The sequence below is a fragment of the Hyperoodon ampullatus genome (assembly GCF_949752795.1).
Source record: "Hyperoodon ampullatus genome assembly, chromosome: X".
Lineage (NCBI taxonomy): Eukaryota > Metazoa > Chordata > Mammalia > Artiodactyla > Ziphiidae > Hyperoodon > Hyperoodon ampullatus.
In genome coordinates, this window is record NC_136913.1 from 107,775,692 (window position 1) to 107,787,765 (window position 12,074).

General features: G+C 37.7%; 1 protein-coding gene across 3 annotated transcripts in view; it reads right to left on the bottom strand.

The window, feature by feature from the left end:
- The window catches only part of TENM1 (teneurin transmembrane protein 1), a gene marked incomplete at both ends in the record, with an annotated part of 582,495 nt that overhangs the window by 554,749 nt on the left and 15,672 nt on the right, over positions 1-12,074 (bottom strand). The window lies entirely within an intron of this gene.

The window sequence follows — 12,074 nt, forward strand, 5'->3', positions numbered from 1 at the left end:
TCCATCTAGTTCTCTAACTACTCAGCATTTTTCCTGGGCTCCTCTTCCTACCAGTCCTTTAAATGTTTGTGTACACTATGATTTTGTCCATTATCTGCATTTTTCTGTGTTCTTCTCACTGTATATGCTCTTTCTGTGTGATCATATCCAATCTCATGTATCAATTATACATCAACAACTCCCAAATCCATTTTCCAGCACCACTACTCCAAGTTTATATCTAACTTCATACTAGATATTTCTACCTGGAAAACCTGCAAAGTCATGTTCAAATGAGAACACTTTTTCTCCAAAACACTGTCTTTCTTGCTTCCCTACCTTAATTGTTAGCACCCCTCTTCACTCACTTACCAAAGATGGAAACCTTCACTCCTCTCTCTCCTTCATCACCCACTTCCAGTCAGCCACCAAGTCCTGCAAACTCTAATTTCTCTCTCATGTATGTCTCCTTTTCTTTACTCAGAAATTCAATGCTTATGTTAAGCTCTTCATCATCTCTTCCTCTGGATTATTGCAATGCCTTCCTAACTGGGAACTTTTCAACCTGTCTTTTACTCTTCCAATGGGCCCACTACATTCACAGCAGAAACCACAAAAGTTAGGAAATCTCCCCCAATGTACAGGAATGTGCTTAAAATACACCAAAGTCCACCTTGAGGACTGTAAATTTTCCCCCCACCAGGCTCATTATAAATGATTCAAAAATGTACCTTTGAATGTTTCAAAGTTACTTTGATAAGGCTGTAATTAACCAAGTAAAGTAGAAGTCTATCAGTAGCAATAAGAAGTCACTGAATACTGGTAATAGCATTAGACAAAGAGGTAAAACAGTAGAGAAAAAGAGATGGAAATGTAATTTAGAGGAGAATTAAATTCTTACCTGACTTCTTATTACAATTTGGATATTGCCAGAGTTCAATCACTTCTTCTGAACCATATCTATATGCAGATCAAGCCTGATATTATATGATTAGCATATATTGGAAGTAATTGCTGTTCTCTTGTACCTTAACACAGGCATCATAAAGAAATATCACCAGTTTTACTATTTTTATTTCAAATAGATGTCAGTCTCGTCATTTTCTAAGGTCTGTTCTTCAAATGAGGAATTATAAAGAAGAATCTCAGAAATGAGTATTTCAGTTTTAGGAGACTAAGGAGGATCAGACAGGCCAGTGGCAAAAAACAAAATCATCACACAGAGATATTGTTGATTATCTTAGCAAATCTCCCTTTCCATTTCACTTTTCTTCTTTGGTTCAAAGATTCTCTCTAGAGGCAGAAGGGAGGGCTGCACAGTTCAAATTATTTTTAGGACTTTGATTAACTGTGCCACAAGACCCCAGGTGACTATTAATATACTAGTAAAGGCAGTTAAAAGAAGACCTAAGGTCATTCAGTGAGTGAATGAAGCAAAATTGAAAGCATGAGTCTTGACCCAGTGATGTGATCTTTCTGGTAGACAATATAGTAGAGGCTATCCAAAAGGGGGCAAATGGGAATAAGGGACACTATCTGCACAAAAGGTTAGAAGACAAGGCTTCTCCGCATGGAATTCTATATTAAAATAAAAGAAGTTACCAAGTGAACTTTCAATGCATCCATTCTATCTCAATAAAGCACAATCCTGTTACAATGCAGCCCATGATTATAAGACTGCAGATATACTATAGAGGAAATCCTGTGCCTTGAAATACAAAGGCTCAGTAAGACAAAAGCCAAAATAAAAAAGCTATCAGCTATGCTTCCAAACATTAGCTTTACAAAGGGCTGCTGCTGTATTTAATTTGTGACAGTGACCAAAAGGAAATTCTCTGAATAGTAAATGCCCCATAAATGCTTGTCCAACTGAATTATCTAACTGGCTAATGGCAATTTTTTAATGTTTAAGGAGCATTTGGGATTATACATTGATTAGCTAACAAGTACTTCTCATCCAAAGAAAACCGGAAGCTCATGCCATAGCTTGCCAAGGTGTTCGCAAGAGGAGACAAACATTTATAAGATCGCTGTTAATTATGTTTCCACTTCTCATGAATTGTTTACTTTTATTATTTACCTATGTCTTGAATGGTATTGAAGCAAGCCATGTAAGTCCCTTTGTCAACTGCCAGAAGTATAATTCTCCACAATTAATCAGTAAAAAGAGAATTAAGCGTTGCTTCTTTAGAATTAGGAAAAACCTGCTGCTGATAAATTGAAGGCATTAAGAAATTAACATACCAGTAAATGATTGATCATTATAATTACCTGAATTTGCATTTCTAGAACTCTACTGAAAGAACTCAAAATCACTCTTCTAAGATATTTATAGCCACATTCCCCAACTGGATAAGGTGCACAAGAGATGTGCTACTTTTTATTACAATTAGAAGTTCAAGCTTTTTAAAAATATGTTCACAACTGGACTTTAAATAAGCTAATCCAATGTTCTAAAACACGAACTTCCTACAAGGTTTTACCAGCTAATTTTTTTTATCTGCTCTGACGTATAAAAGAACAGTTCATCAGTATGTCAGGAATCACAAAGGATTGTAAGTCACCCAACTATGAGGCATCTTGATTAAAAAACTGGAGGAGAGCAGGCCATTTCAATAAAAATTATTTGGCAGTTGCAAGCATCTCCATACAGGTGGCCCATGAAGATATTACTGGAGAGTAAATAAAATAGAGTAATGCCACCTGATACACCATTCTCAGTCAGAGCTAAAAGCAGTCACTTCTGTTTGATGATAAATAGTAAGTAGTGGTAACAATAACTAATATTCATTGAGAGCTAATTATGTACCAGACACTCTTATAGTGGGTTTGCATTAATTCAATAAATATTTATCAGATGCCTAATATGTTCCAGGCAATGTTCTAAGTACCAGGATTCAGCAGAAATCAAAACAGACAAAAAGTCCTGCTCTCATAGAACTTAATTCTAGGGGAGGAGATAGAAAATAAATGAGCAAAGTAAAATATAGTAAAAATATAAATAACTATGTATTTAATTATACATTATGGTATACATACATAGTAAGTATAAATATATACAATATAAATAAAAATAAGCAAAATAGTACGTCAGATGGTGATAAGTAGGGTGACCATAGCATCTCCATTGTCTCAAACAGTCTTGGCTTATATCTGTGGTCCTAGTGTGATTTTTCCTAGTGTGCTCTTTCACTCTCAAAAATGTCCCAGTTTGGACAATAAATTATACAGTCACCTAAGTGATAAGAACTATGAAAAACAAAAAAAGCAGAAAAGGGGTGTATGGGGGGAAGATTGTAATTTTCAGTAGTATGGGCAGGGAATGTCTCACTGAGGTGACATTTGAGTATGGACCTCCATCAGGTGATAGACCAAACCTGGTAGTTATCAAGGGGAAGAACATGCCAGGCAGAGGGAATAGCAATTACAAAGGCACTAAGGCAGAAATATGCCTGTATTGGAACTATCATAGAGGCCACTGTGGTTTTAGCAGGACGACTGAACAAGTTAGTAGTAGATGAGGTCACAAATGTGAAGGGAGACATTACGTAGATTCTTGTGTTCTGAGTTAGATGGAGAGCCATTGCAGCTTTTTTTTTTTTTTCCTGCACCGTGCGGCATGTGGGATCTTAGTTCCCCGACCAGGGATCAAACCAGTGCCCCCTGCATTGGGAGCGCAGAGTCTTAACCTCTGGGCTGCCAGGGAAGTCCTGCCATGGCAGCTTTTGACTGGGGGGTGGGCATGATCTGCCTTAGGTTTTAAAATTATCATTCTGACCATTGTATTGAGAATAAATGTTGGAGTAGAAGGGCAGAATCAGGGAGACAGGTTAGGAGACTACTGCAAAAATCAATATGAAAAATGATACTGGCTTAGACTAGGCGAGTAACAGAGGAAGTGGGAAAAATTAGATTCTGAACCTATGTTGAAGGTAGAGATGACAAGGTCTCCTGATAAAATAGATGAGGTTAGTGACCTCACCAAGGTTTTTGAAAAGAGGACCTGGAAAGAAGAGTTGCCATAACCTGAGATAGAGAAGTAAGTTTTGGAGGGAGAACCAGGAGTTTGGTTTGAATAATGTCTCAGTCAGGTTTCCCATAAAGCAGAGCCTGAGACAAGAGATTGTGTTGCCGGGAGTGAACTTTGGGAAGTGATTCCCAAACAGGAATGGAAGACCAGTATGGAAAGTCAATCCAAGGGTGAGTGTTTGAGCCAGTCACAGCTATGGGTAATTGAAGCTTAATCTTACTGGGGGCCCTCTGAGGAGCTTGTAAAATGCCTGGAAGATTATCTGCTTGAACTTAGAAGAGGGAGACGTTCATGACTGGCTTTCTGTCTCTTATAGGTCAGGAATTGTCCCATGCCATATTAACTCTCTCACACTTTCCTGTTTACACATGCTTCAGATTGACTGAGTGGGCTGCCACAGGCATTCCACACAGAGGTAGCAGAAAAGGCAGGAAATAGAGCTATCTGGTGCAGCTGAGAGGAGATGTTGTTAGTGTACATATGCACAAAGCTGGTAGCTGCAGTAACAGCTGGAATAAAAAGGTGGGATGAGAGAATGTGAGGTGGAGAACAAGAGGTGTTTGGTATAGATATGTTAAGTTTGAGATACTTACCAGCCACCCAAGTGGAGATAAAAAATAGCCAGCTGGATATACGAATCTGAATTTGAGGGGAAAGTTCCAAGCCGGAGCTGTGAATTTTTTTTCAGCATATAAATGGTATTAATATCATAAGACAGGATGATAGGACCGAGGGAATAAGTGTATCAAAGATAAGAGAAGAAGTCTTCGGGCCCTCCAATGTTTCATGGTTGGGAAGATGAGGAAGATCCAACAGAGAATCATAGGATGACTCAGAAGAATATAGATATCCTGAAAATCAAGTGAAGAGGAAGGAGGCGTGATCAACGGTGTCAAATGCTGCTGAAAGGTCAAGATGAGAACTAAGAACTGACCACTGAATTTAGCAACGTGGAGGCCTTGGTGATCTTGACAAGTGCATTTACTAAAGATGTCAAAGAACTCTAAGGGTTAGATGTTAGAAAAATTGTTAACCTCAATGTTGGATTTCATGTAGATATTAGTAGAGAATGAAATGATGCAACATTCAGACACTGAAAAACACCTGTCAGTAGTCTGAAGATTGATAGACCACTTTAATGAGGCAGAAGGAAGGAGAAAACAAAAGTCAGATGGTATGAATTTCAACAGAAGAAAGGCTGTTAAACTAAAGGCCTGGAATAAATTGTTTATCAGTGAGTACACTACCTCTGGCTCAGTTAATTCAAGTAGTTAGAGCATAATGTCAGAATAAAGTCAAGAATTTGACCTTAATCCTAGATAGCTATTCTGACAAAGAAAAGAACACTGTCCCATGGCCATGGCATACACTATAGTCATGCACAGCCATACTGGCCTGATGCCAATCACAGTGGATTCCTGCATTAAAGAGCAGAAGGCTCAGGGTGTTTCCCTATATCTAGGAAAACCATACAGATATTTCTAATGGTAGGTAAAGAGCATCATCTTCTATTATAGACCTATTTGAACATCAACTACTATATCTGATGAATGAATTTTATATACACAGTATATTGATTAAGAACATGACCTTCAGGGACTTCCCTGGTGGTCCAGTGGCTAAGACTCCACGTTCCCATCACAGGGGGCCCGGGTTCGATCCCTGGTCAAGGAACTAGATACCACATGCCACAACTAGGAGCCCGCATGCCACAACTAAAGAGCCCACATGCCGCAACTAAGATCTGATGCAGCCAAGTAAATAAATAAATAAATAAATAGTTTTATAAATAAAGCAAGTATTTACCCTGTGTTTAAAAAAAAAATAAAGGACATGATCTTTAGTATCCAGCAGACATATGTTTAAGTCTCAACTAGGCCACTTACTATATGTGTCATACTGGGAAAGGTAACTTCCCTCTCTAAGTCTCAATTTCATCACCTGTGAACTGGGGTTATAAGTGTGTCTAAATGTCATAGGGTTGTCTTAAAGTTCATGCTTAGCACAGTGTCTGACACATAATAAATATCAGATCTTAGTGTTCTTGAAAATGGGAAAGCATGAGCATTTATTTGCTGAGATATAATTGTTTACAGGGTCTTACTGTGCTGTCTTTGTTAGCCGAGAAGCGTTTTTCTGCAACAGCTTTCAACTTTATTTTAAACTTGGGAACTCAACAGAGACTGATTTTTGTTTTGTTTCAGCTTTTCAGAAGTCACCTATGAAGTTAAGCCTCTTATGTGGATTAAGTCAATGGCAATATTGATTTGGGCTTTTTATGAGCTACAAATTCTAGTTATCATAACCTTTCAAGGAAGAAAGAAAAATCCCCTAGAAGATTAGAAACTCTCCCATTCTCACTCTGAGTAGACTAAATTGTAAAACAATCCAGTGGATGCTTACTTAGGAAGGCCGTCAGGATAATAAAGAGCAATATTTCCATTTATTCAAACTACAACATCAATTAGAATGCGCCTCCTATATTCTACCAATGAAGGGAAGTGTTCAGATAAATTTGTTCCATTTTTTAACAGTTCCTGAGAACTCCCAACATAATAGACCTATTAATATGTACAGAGTTTTGATTATATATATAGGTGTGCAATGATAGTAACTGAAATGAGATTGGATCACAAAACTTTTCAAATGGGTTTGTGGCATGAAGGCAATAGAAGGTGATAAAGAATCCAACAGGATAAGACTCATCTGCTACTGAAAGGTCTTTGAGGTCAGTGTCATCGGCAACTATTAGAGGGGGTCCATGCTGAACTACTTTGGATAGAGTTTTTAGAGACCTACAGTGTAACAAAAGCCATGAGGCTTCTGGTAGATTATAGCAGAGGAAGACTCTTCTAATCGAATTGGTTAATATGCATGACTACAATACTGAAAAAGATGGATGTTAGACATTTGATTTTCATCAATATTCTTTCAGGATTTAAAATTTTTATTATCTGGTGTTAATCATGTCATTTTTAGCAGACATTCTCAAGAAGATCTGAAGTGAAAACCATTCTCTGGTGGTCCACAGCAACTTAATTGGAGGTCTTACAATTACAGTCACTGTGACAGAGCCAAAAAGTTTGTTAAGCCTGTTTCCACTACTGCTCATCCATATAGTTAAGCTACAGAGCAAATACATGAGAATTTACGATCCTCAATGAACTCAGACCAGCTGGTGTGGACATAGCATGTGCCCTTATTCCCATACATAATGTTCTGCTTCATTCATTTTCATATTATTTCCAGTGACACAATTTCCTAGATCCTAAGAATGGGCAGGAAGTCACTCTCTGAAAATGGCTGCAATTGGTATTCTGTAAGTAGAAGGCACCTGTGAAAGGATTTGACAATTGGGAATAATATTTGTGTCCCAGCAGCTTTCAGAATGATTTATGTATACAATCTCAGTTGATCCTCTGTACCTCAGTAAGCAAATATCATCTTCATTTTACATAAGAGGAAACAAAACCTTGTAAAAGTTATCTTATTAAAAGAAAAAATATGTTTTGGGAACTTACCTATGTAGCAAAGTCTACAAGAATAAGAAAGACAGTCCCGGGCTTCCCTGGTGGCGCAGTGGTTGAGAGTCCGCCTGCCGATGCAGGGGACACGGGTTCGTGCCCCAGTCCAGGAAGATCCCACATGCCGTGGAGCGGCTGGGCCCATGAGCCATGGCCGCTGAGCCTGCGCGTCCGGAGCCTGTGCTCCGCGACGGGAGAGGCCACAGCGGTGAGAGGCCCGCGTACCGCAAAAAAAAAAACAAACAAAAAAAACCAGTCCCTGCCCTCAAGAAGTTTACAGTTTAGTTGGAGACACAAACAAGTTAATAGTCAGTTACAATTAAGAGTGATTGGTGCTTTGGTAGGAATATGTACTGAGTGCTGTAGGAGCACATAGGAGGGGCATCTAGCTGAGACTGCACAGGACCAAGAGAGGCTTTCCAGAGCAGGCAGTGTCTAGATGGAGACATGCAGGCTAAGAAGGACCTAGCCAGGTGATGAGATAGGAAGAGCAGGTTTATAACAATGCTTCAGCCACAAATGAAAGCTGGTGCAAGCAAACCTGGGGCTATACCAACATTTGGAATGAACAGGAAGAATTTTACCAGTTCCCAAGACAATACAGAAATAAGGGACCATGCCAGTAGGGTTGGTAAAGTGGTATAGCTAGATGGCATGCACCACAGAGGAGCAGGATTTTTGTTTTATTGAGGTTTGTTGGTTTTTAACATAAGGGTTTTAGTGCTGCAGTGGGAACTGAGGTTTGTGGAGTGTGAGAGAATGAAGAGTAGCTCCAAGAAAGTGGCTGATGGAGAAATAGTAGCCTCAGAGGAGAGTCATGTCTGAGGCAGGACGGAAGGTATGAGGAATTGCCTGAGAGGGTTGCAGGGGAAGGGGTGCCCAAGGCTTCATTCATTCAATTCAATGCCTTCATTCTTTGAGGAAATAGTTACTAAGCACTTATTCTGTAATGACACTGTGCTAGGCTATTAAGTAAATCACTGTTAGTTCAGTAGTCTTTCTCTTATACCATCCTGAATAATTTATCAACAAATACATCAAAACCAAAGTATTCAACTTTTTAATTCAACTTATAAATATTTGTTCAATTCCTGGCTCACTATGTGCAGAATATTGCACTATAAAAAATGCCCAGTTACTGGTTAATAATGTCTGGTTTTAATCCATAATCTCCAAGGATGGGACAAGGGGAAAGGGGCTTAAAGTTTCTACCTGTGGAATTCTGGTAAAATACGCTCAGCAATAAACATTGTCAAACAGTAGAAAACGGTACAAATTCCTTGATGCCTTCAAAATCAATATCAACAAATACTTATTGAATGCTTCCTCTGGAAAACAATGATTACTGCATGGAACTCTGGTGAGACTTAGGGTATAAAGAATGAATAATTAGAATTGCTACACTTACATAGGGAGGGAAAAATCAACACACCCCACTATCACCAAAGCTTGGTGATACAACTGAAATAGAACCAAATTTCACAAAACTCATAGAGGGGTAGGTTTAGTGTGTTCCTGCCTGAAGGCATGTTCTCTGAAGGTCCTTGGCAGCCTTGTGATTCAATTTTAAGTGCTTTGAACTTTGGTTCAGAACCTGAGTAATAAAAACTGCTTAATTGGGTTCCTTTTTACAGCTTCTATTTTTTTAAGCTTTATTTTAGCAGAAGTTCAAGTGTTTTACCAAGAGGATGACTCATGAGAGTTTGTTTAGTTTGTTGAAAAGGTAACTTTCTGATGGTACTCTTGTTGAATCTGAACATCACATAAGATTACAAATCCAGGACAACAGCCCTCCACAGTGTTCTTAGGAAGGCAGAATCCTAACAACGTGGGCTCCAAACTTTACACTGAAATGTACATTTCAATCCCACAATATTTAAGTATGTGCAAATAAGAATTGCAAATAGACCTTTTAGATCATCTTATTAGTACAGTATAACCATGATTAAAAGTCTAAATAATAGGGAGTCTCGTTTAATTGGAATTATCTCCCTTTCCACTCATCACTGGCAGCTGGCATTGATAAGAATGAGATAAATATGAACAATACAAAGCCACCTCTGAGCTTTGTTTCTATATTTCTACACTGAGGTCATTCTTCATTGGCTTCTATATCTATAGCCTAGTACAATAAAACTGGAAGTAACTGATCAGAATAACACCCTCCTCATACACAGAAAGTCACTTAAACCAATCCCACATCCAAATCCAACTCTACAAACTAAGGCATGGGAAAAAAGAAGACTCACACATTTTAGAAAGCTTTTTGTCAATGAATTTTATGCTAACTGTTGTTAACTGCAAAAGGTTTTGAACTTATATTTCAATTTTATCTAAACTTGTTATTTATGGTATGGCAAAGACTACAAACCATTCAGACAAAGCATCATACACTAAAACTATCAAATACTCTTCTATGAAAAGTAAAAAACATATATAGCAATCAAGGTGGGCAAAATTCAAATTTGAGCCTCTTACAAATTTAATTTACCAGAAGAGAATATTAAGTGCGACATAGTTAATGAATTCATTTGTTCAATAAATATTCATCAAACACCTATTATGTGCCAAATACTGTTCTAGGCTCTAAAGTTAATTCCAAAAGCATGGTGGCAGAAAGATGGCATAGCCAGCCCAATTGTAAGTCAAATAGATCAGACAGGTTGCATAGCCCATTGACCATATATACCGGCCCTGCCAATCACAGTGTGGCTTGGAAACAGCATGCTGACTGATGGACTTGGCAATGTGTTACAGTTAGGATGTAGCAGAAATCAGCTTTATTGCCATCTATATAAGAGGTAGTTTGAGAGGAACAATTGAGAAACACATAGTTTGCCAGCCACTAACACTTGCTGAGAGTACTTGGAGCTTAGGGCATTTGGAGTGGGAAACTATGGGAAAAACAGGAGGCATGTATCCATGTTTGAATTTTAGATGCTACTTCATATAGCTTCTCTTCTGTTTTGCCTCTCCATTATTATATACAAGTATGTCTTGCTTAAGAAAATGCAATCAATAGGAAAAAAATCAGAGAGCCATTCCATTAAAAATTAATCTACCTCACTGTTTCTTTAAGTTACATATATAAATTATATAAATATAAAACTATAAATTATGTTACATACATATAAATGATGATCACAAAGTATATGATATAAATATGTGTATTTATACATAGAAAATGTACAATAAAATTCTGCATTTCCTGTGACTCTCTCATTTTTCAATACCACAGATTACTTTTTTTCCAATTAGTGAAGGTGGTTTTGGACCATATTTATTGATTAATTTCAGACACATTAGCATTCAGCCTACTTGTATGTCAATGTGATAATTTTTTAAAGTGTTCTTGAAACTCTAGACTTGAACCATTAGACATAATTGGACTTTAGTATCGAAGCCTTGTAAATGTCTTAGTTGAAGGTAGAGAAATGAATCTTACCTTACACCTTTAAATTCTATGAAAGGTTTGGGCGTGTCCTTTATTAATTTCATTTTTTTTTTTTTTGCCTTTGAGCTCATTTCTAACTTTTTCTTACATGACATAAAAGACACAAACGGTCATTTGCTCAAACAGTTAAAGGCTCAAGATTAATAAAATTAAATACTTCATGTGTTACAGGAATGACTGGCACCAAAATAGCACTGCATATGGTTCAGTTTATACTGACGGGACAGCAGAATCCTCAGCTTTTAGTATAAAGGCTTCAAATGAGACTATTTCCAAGGTTCCAGAAGATTCAAGATTTATCTTCTGTCACCTCTAGACCCTTTCAGAATTATAATGAGAAAGAAAAGTGCTGTAGATAATAAATAGAACTTATTTGTATATGGAGCTAGTTCTGCATCACAGATGACCAAAAAAGCAGAATAACCGTTTTCTGACAGGGCAATTTCCTCACAGGACATGTTGGCATACCTCACAGTCATTCCTTTGCAAATATTTAAAACTGTTTTTTGCTGTTCACAGAAATATAAAGCTACATTTTCAAATGCCAATTCTGAAATCTTGTTCAAATCTTTGTAATAAAAGAGAAGCAATATGTAACATGGATATAGTCTCAATCAACTCTATGAATCCTTCAAGATGCCACAGCTTCCCTGTTATGTATTGAAACAAATCCATGCCCCTTCACTTCACTTTTTAGGTTTAGCAACTGCTTTCTTCTATATTTCACCAACCTCCCTTTTTCATCAATCTTCAATAGTCTCTCTGCCTCAGCCATGTTATCTATCATGTTTGTCATTCAAATGATCTGACTTACCCTTGTCTGGCCTTTGTGTTAACCATATAATAAATGGGCCCTAAAGAGTTAAAAGGAAAAGAACAAAGCTTTTTTTCCCCAGTCTTCACAACCCCGGGGTATATATCCCCTTTGAACCTGCCCTGTAGCTGAAGCAGTTCAAAAAGAGGAACCAAATTATGCACCTAAAAAGAGGACAGTTGCTTTGTTTCCCAGGGCATAGTCATTTCTGTGACACTCAGCCAGGGAGCCAGTCTTTTCCTTCTGAAATCATGTAGATCCTCAAAGGAAAAT